Source organism: Hyla sarda, chromosome 2 (assembly GCF_029499605.1).
Source record: "Hyla sarda isolate aHylSar1 chromosome 2, aHylSar1.hap1, whole genome shotgun sequence".
In the NCBI taxonomy this organism is placed as follows: Eukaryota; Metazoa; Chordata; class Amphibia; order Anura; family Hylidae; genus Hyla; species Hyla sarda.
In genome coordinates, this window is record NC_079190.1 from 87,502,558 (window position 1) to 87,510,534 (window position 7,977).

At 47.6% G+C, this 7,977-nt stretch overlaps 1 protein-coding gene across 1 annotated transcript in view; it reads right to left on the minus strand.

The window, feature by feature from the left end:
- Positions 1-1,007, minus strand: part of LOC130358754 (retinol dehydrogenase 7-like) — a 36,252-nt gene extending 35,245 nt beyond the window's left edge. Inside the window, exon 1 of the mRNA XM_056562496.1 lies at positions 938-1,007. The gene's annotated coding sequence lies outside the window, so the exon portion shown is untranslated. The remainder of the gene's footprint in view (positions 1-937) is intronic.
- Between the last annotated feature and the right edge of the window lie 6,970 nt (positions 1,008-7,977).

The following is a 7,977-nucleotide window of genomic DNA, read 5'->3' on the forward strand; positions in this document are numbered from 1 at the left end:
CAAGTATTTGTCCAGCAAGCTGCAAGGTCCTCTGGGTACTGGCCACCTCTCTGGGAAATCTGTCCTTAGCTGTGAAGATAATTACACCTGTCTTCAACTCAGTAAAGCCTCCATTTACCCTCAACTGGTTGTGGACTCTTTATTCACTACTAGCCCATGGGATAGCAGAGAATCCAGGCGTGTGGTGTTCCGGAACCCGAAAACCACACTGGCGTCACAAATAGTGTTGGGCCCGAATATTCACATTTCGAATTTTATTGCAAATTCGCGAATATTGCAAATATATTTGCTATATATTCGAAATTATGAATATTTACTTTTATTCGCATATTCATTCTTTTCACTTGTGGGCCAATTAGAATGATGCAAATACACTTGTCAGAGGTTATCAACAACATCCCTAGCAACCAATAGTAAAGTTGCCCACCCCCTCACTGTTTTCTTCCTCGAATATACGAAATTCGCAAATCTAAGATGAATATTCGTCTATATATTCGCAAAATATCGCAAATTCGAATATGGGCATTGCCGCTCATCACTAGTCACGAACACATAGGAGTTATTGCCATCCGACCCCCGGGGTCCATAACATCAGATCCAACCACTCTTACTGCAACACCTGTGGTCCCACCATTCAACCGGTGGTCACCACACTAGTATAAATGTTAGGTTTGTTAGTATAAATGTTAGGGTGCCTCCAGCTGTTGCAAAACTATAACTCCGGCATGCTAGGAGTTGTAGTTTTGCAACAGCTGGAGGCACACTTGTTGGAAAACACTGACCTAAGCCTTAGACATGCATTTCTTTCAGAGCAGGGCAGTGTAAAAGGATATAAACACATAAGATTTAAACACATTCGCTGATACATTATTGTAAGAAAAGAAAAAGGGGGGTGGGGGGGGTGCTCGTCCATGAACACATCTAAAACGATTCAGACCTTTCGTAGTTGTATAAAGAAAATATATATTTTTTCCCAACAGTGCAGCTTTGGGCCTCCGGTAGGCAACTCCCCGCTATATCCAGCCCCACCTAGGCACATCACACAGAGTTAATCCAGGCATGTTGTATGGCTGCTGGTTCACTTCCTTTCAGATTGCTCACGGACTATGAACGGCTGCCAAAATATGACGGATAGAGTGGTATCCATGTTGTTACTATAGGTTGCTATTACTATGCCACTTCCCCATTCCATACGTCACAAAATGTTCAATAAATGTCACAATGTTTTCTTATGAATTGCAAATAAACATTCTACTAGTGCCAAGTTTTGTATATACAGGTAGGGAGTGGGATGTTATGGCACCTATGCTTAGGAGTAGCGCAAAATATACAAGAATAGCCACAAAAATATCCCGAGCAACAGGAGTATTATCCCAGGCTTCAGAATGACCAACATTTTCCCAGTTAAAATTTGTAGTAGAGAAAGGGGCACTCTATGGGCCTCTCATTTAAAGGGGTACTCCGGTGCTTAGACATCTTATCCCCTATCCAAAGGATAGGGGATAAGATGCCTGATAGCGGGAGTCCTGCCGTTGGGGACCCCCGTGATCTTGCACGCGGCACCACATTTGTAATCAGTCCCCGGAGCGTGTTCGCTCCGGGTCTGATTACTGTCGATCACGGGGCTGGCGGCGTGTGACGTCACGCTCCGTCCCTCAATGCAAGTCTATGGGAGGGGGCGTGACAGCTATCACGCCCCCTCCCGTAGGCTTACATTGAGGGGCGGAGGCGTGACGTCACACGCTGTCGGCCCTGTGGTCGCCGGTAATCAGACGGGGAGCGAACACGCTCCGGGCACTAATTACAAACGGGGTGCCGCGTATATGATCACGGGGGTCCCCAGCGGCGGGACTCCCACGATCAGGCATCTTATCCCCTATCCTTTGGATAGGGGATAAGATGTCTAAGCACCGGAGTACCCCTTTAAAGGAGATCTGCAGCCTTAGACACTTATCCCCTCTCTGCAGGATAGGAGATAAGTGTCTGATTTGCGGGGGGTCCCAGCGTTCAGACTAATTGCAATCTCGTGTATGGGGAACAAGCTCTGCCGCGGCTCTTCCCGTGCAGGAGGCATGTAGGCCGCAGCATGACGCCGTGGCCAACACACTCCCTCCATCTATCTCTATGGGAGAGGCCTATTTGGATATATCTATGGGAGAGGCGGAGATGCAGCGTTTTTAAAACACAGGGCAAGAAAAACAAGAACCCTTTAGTTCACAGAGGAAAGAAGGAGGAAATATCACTAAAAATATAACCATCATACTGTTATTGACCAAATCCTGTATACAATGTTACCAATAATAATACCAGTATAAAAGTGAGAATAATACTGCCATGACCATCACATTTAAAGGGGTACTCCGGTGGTCAATGTGTTTTTCCGTTTTCGACTTACCCTATTTGTTTTGTTTCATTTATATTCTTGTTGTTTAGCCTACTCCTTTTTCCGTTCATGTCTTTTTATCCCCCACTTTGTTTTCCTATCTTTGCTTCTATTTCCTGTTTCTTGCTGTGCTGAAAACTACAAATCCCAGCATGCCACATGTATGTGGTGTCCCGGTACCATATCCTATCCGATACCTGCGTGTGTGGGTCCCCTTAGCCAGAGTCCCTAGGACGTCGGGGTCCCCATTGTCTGGTTCACCCCTGGTCACCTCTCATCCAGATAGTTATTGCGCTAATAGTTTATTTAGGAAGCATGTAAATATGATATCAATGTCTATAAATAGTTAATTACCTGTCAATAGCGTAGCAGGACCTGCGGGTCACGTGGTCAGGTGAACTCTCTGGTATTTCTGCTTAAGTCCCTGTGACTTATGCTACCCATGCTACGGATGTTCGGACCAATCAGATTCACCCCACCCCTGCCCATATAAGGGAGCGGCGGCTATTGTTCTCTCTCTTGTTTCTGTGCAGCCAAGCAGTAAGCAGCTCTCTTATTCCCGAGCTGGCAAACGAGCAGGATCTGCGCAGCTGTCTATCAGTGAGTTAGGACCGAGCCTTGCGGCAACGGCTGATATATTCAGGATCGCGAGTGTATCAATTCCTTAGCACTCTGCAGGATCACCGGACCTTATCTATCCCCTAAATCCGGACGGATCTGCAATTATTACCCTAAATTCAGAGACTTTAATTTCATTCAAGGTCCACAACAATTGTCAGTCATTGAGATATATAGAGACTGTTTGCCTTAGACTGTTATTGTTCATTGGATGTACTGCACGCATCTAAGTAAAGTTCTTTAAGTTAAAGTTCAACTACTTTGTGGATCTTCAGTCATTTTATTACATGCACCTGTCGTTACTGGGAAGGGCGCGATAGGCCGGAGAATTGTCTCAGCATACCAGCCCTCAGCCTGGCGTCACGAACTATAGGGTTAACATTAACCCCTCATTTACCGAAACAATACCCCACTACCAATACCCCCCAAGGGCTACCACACCTTGCTGGTTTGGGGCGGCTCCTTTTTTTCTGTTTGTTTGTTCCACCCTTTACCCACCCTACTATTTTCCGGGGGTCGGCCCCTTTATACTCAGCACACTAATATAATCAGCCCTGCTTGGGATACACTGGCATACACACACAAAAGGGACTACAACTCCCAGCATGTGTCATTCAGGAGTCTTCAGTCTGTGGTATAACACCAGCATGCTTCCTCTGTATTCTCCTGGGGTTTGTAGTTCACCACACCTCTATAGGGCATACACCAGTGTTTACCAACCAGGGTGTCATCCAGGTGTTGCAAAACTACCACTACCAGCATGCACGAACAGCCAAAAGCTGTCCGGCTGTATCAAAATTACAACTCCCAGCATGCCCTGACAGCCTTTGGGCATGTTGGGAGTGGGTAGTTTTGCAACAGTTTGGAGGCACACTGATTGGGAAACACTGGCCTAGCCTATTCAGTATATTACAAACAAAGTGCATTGTTTCCCAACCAGGGGTGTCTTCAGCTGTATCAAAATTACAACTCCCAGCATGTCCAAAGACACTCTGGTTGGGAAACAATGCACTTTGTTTGTAATATACTGAATAGGCTAGGACAGTGTTTTCCCAACCAGTGTGCCTCCAGCTGTTGCAAAACTACAACTCCCAGCATGCCCAAAGGCTGTCAGGGCTGCTGGGAGTTGTAGTTTTACAACAGCTGGAGGCACAATGGTTTGGAAACACTGGTGTAACATGATGTGTATGCTGAATAGGCTAGGACAGTGTTTCCCAACCAGTGTGCCTCCAGCTGTTGCAAAACTACAATTCCCAGCATGCCCAAAGGCTGTCAGGGCACGCTGGGAGTTGTAGTATTGCAACAGCTGGAGGCACACTGGTTTGTAAACACTAGCATACACACACATAAGTGACTACAACTCCCAGCATGTGTCATTCAGGAACCCCCCCCCCCCCCATTACAAATAGAAATCATCCCCAGTCCGAGATTTCTTCCCCTGTAGTCTATACATCCCCAGCCCGTGCACCTTGTTATCCTCCCCTTCAGATAACATTCTTATCTTCTCTGTCTTCTTTCAGTGCAGACCTGCGTCCTCAGAAGACCAAGCAGGGGAGGGGAGATGAGGAGCTGTGTAGGAGCTTCTTGCTCTCATGCACACCTGTGACCACCCGGAGGGGGAGATGAGGAGCTGTATACGTCCCCTCTCTCTCATGCACACCTGTGACCACCTGAAGCGGGAGATGAGGGGGCGTGGCCTATCTCTGTCATGCAGTTCCGAAAGAACAGAGAAAAAAAAGCCATGACATGTTGTCCACAGACTAATCCTAACATGTGGACAACCATAAGAGATCCAACACAGAACTACAGAACTTCCTGGCCCACAAACAGGTAAGAAAAAAAGACAGATGCTACACAAACATATAATACATGTCAATTGCAAAAAACATGAACTGTAAAAGAAGATGCAATATAGCCAAAAATCATAACCACCGGAGTACCGCTTTAATGTAGAAACCCACCAGTAGGGTGATAATGCCCTTAGTAGCTAATGCCCACAGTAATGCTCCTTGGTAGGTAATGTCCCAGTAGTCAGGCAGTAGGTAATACCGCCAGATAGTTTGTAGTTAATGCCCCCAGCAGGTATGTAATTGGTAATGCCCCAGTAGGTAGTGTCCCCAGATAGGTAATGCCCCCAGTAGGTAGTAAGTTTATTCCCCCAGGTAGGTAATGCCCCCCTCAGTAAATAATGCTCCTAGTAAATAGTGCCTGCTAGGTGTGTAATGTCCTAGTAGGAAGTACCATCAGTAGATAGTGCCCCAGTAGTTAGTTCCCCCAGTAAATAGTGCCCCCAGGTAGGTCATGCCTCCAATAGGTAGTTCCACCAGGTAGGTAATGCTGCTAGTAGATAGTAGCCTGTAGTAGAAGCCCCTGTGCTAAATGAAAAGGGTTCGCAGCCCGTTCTGGTGTCCATGTGAGTAAAGGTGTTGGGTGGGAGACCTGGGATAAGGGGATGGCAGCGAGGTAGATAGATATGTGATAAACTGATTGATAGATAAGAGATAGATAGATACAGTTGCAAGAAAAAGTATGTAAACCCTTTGGAATTATATGGATTTCTGCACAAATTGGTCATAAAATGTAATCTGATCTTCATCTAAGTCACAACAATAGACAATCACAGTCTGCTTAAAGGAGTAGTCCAGTGGTGACCCAGTGGTGAACAACTTATCCCCTATCCTAAGGATAGGGGATAAGTTTGAGATCGCGGGGGGTCCGACGGCTGGGGCCCCCTGCGATCTTCTGTACGGAGCCCCGACAGCCCACGGGAAGGGGGCGTGTCGACCTCCGCACGAAGCGGCGGCCGACACGCCCCCTCAATACAACTCTATGGCAGAGCCGAAGCGCTGCCTTTGGCAATTTCCGGCTCTGCCATAGAGATGTATTGAGGGGGTGTGTCGGCCACCGCTTCGTGCGGAGGTCGACACCTGCTATCTGGCCGGAGAGCCGGGCCCCCGTACAGAGAGATCGCAGGGGGCCCCAGTGGTCGGACCCCCCGGGATCTCAAACTTATCCCCTAGCCTTAGGATAGGGGATAAGTTTTTCACCACTGGACTACCCCTTTAAACTAATGACACACAAAGAATTAAATGTTACCATGTTTTTATTGAACACACCATGTAAACATTCACAGTGCAGGTGGAAAAAGTATGTGAACCCTTGGATTTAATAACTGGTTGAACCTCCTATTGGCAGCAATAACTTCAACCAAACATTTCCTGTAGTTGAAGATCAGACGTGCGCAACGGTCAGGAGTAATTCTTGACCATTCCTCTTTACAGAACAGTTTTGGTTCAGCAATATTCTTGGGATGTCTGGTGTGAGTCGCGTTCTTGAGGTCATGCCATAGCATCTAAACATATGGGACTCGGCACGTCAATCTCCGGTCTCTGGAAACGCCATGATGGATAATATTACGGCATGTGATTCATGCCAACTCGCCATCATTTATTTTTAATTAATTATGTTTTTAGATTCATGGCTGATGCACTTTAGTACTTTACACTGTTTGCACAATAATGTAAATTTCTGATGAAATTATGTCCTTATGATATGTATGAATGTTAATGGAGATTCACTGTGAATTAATATACAATATGTATTTTGATAAATTATATTATCACATTGTTGTATTGCACATGATTGTTTAATGAAGTTTGATATTGATTGTTCACCCTATGTATTGTTTCACTTGTGACCACCTATTCATGCTTGAGAAAGACATTGTGTTTATCTACTCCTGGAGTGTGCGGAATCTCTTTGTGTGATTTTGGATCAATGTGCAGTCTGCGACTGGGACTAACTACATCCGCTTGCACCCGGAACAGTTTCATCTAATCCATACTATTTGGTTGTGCAGCTCATACCTTTGGATTGTTGCTACATCAGTCATTCGGGGCAGGAACCCACTGTTAGGATTCGGCAGGCTGGATGTGGATCCTCTGTGTCAGCGAGGGATTGGCGTGGACCGTACCGGTGGACCGGGTCTAAGCTGCTACTGGTATTCACCAGAGCCCGCCACAAAGCGGGATGGTCTTGCTGCAGCGGTAGCAGCCAGGTCATATCCACCGGTAACGGCTCAACCTCGCTGACTGCTAAGAAGACGTGGGACAGAAGGACCATACAGAGGCGAGGTCAGACGTAGCAGAAGGTCAGGGTCGTAGTCAATGGTAACAGCAGAAGGTCTGGAAACACTGGTAAGGCAATCACAGGAAACGCTTTCACTAGGCACAAGGGCAACAAGATCCGGCAATGCTGGGAAGGGGAAGTAAGGTTATAAAGGCGTGGAGCAGGTGGGAGCTAATTAGACTGATTGGGCCAGGCACCAATCATTGGTGCACTGGCCCACTGGCCCTTTAAATCTTATAGAGCTGGTGCGCATGCGCGCCCTAGGGAGCGGAGCCACGCGCGCCAGGACGTGACAGCCAGAGACCGGGACAAGTAAGTGGATTGGGATGCGATCCGCGAGCGGGTGCGTTCCGCTATGCGAATCGCATCCCCGTCGGCAGTGTCAGTGCAGCGCTCCCAGTCAGCGGGTCTGACTGGGGTGCTGCAGAGAGGGGAACGCAGCGAGCGCTCCAGGGAGGAGCAGGGACCCGGAGCGCTCGGCGTAACAGTACCCCCCCCCCTTAGGTCTCCCCCTCTTTTTGTCTGCTTGTCCCTGCACATGAGACGAGGCCATTGGGAGCGATTCTTGAGTTTCCTTCCGGATGACAGAGAAGTCCTGGGTAACTTCATCAATGGCAGGCAATCCAGAAGAAGTGGGAATGGGGAGGGGGGGCAGAGGGTGAAGCTTGCCACGGGGCAGAGTGTTACCAGGAAGGGGGCTATGAGGAGGCAAAATCCCAACTTGCTATTTGCTGAAAATATCCTGGTAAGCCTTGGGAGGAGCCAGTATGGGTGGAACCTCAGGAGTTAGACAAGTGGGAGCAGATGTGAGGCATCGTTTGTGACAAGAAGGACCCCAATTCTTGATC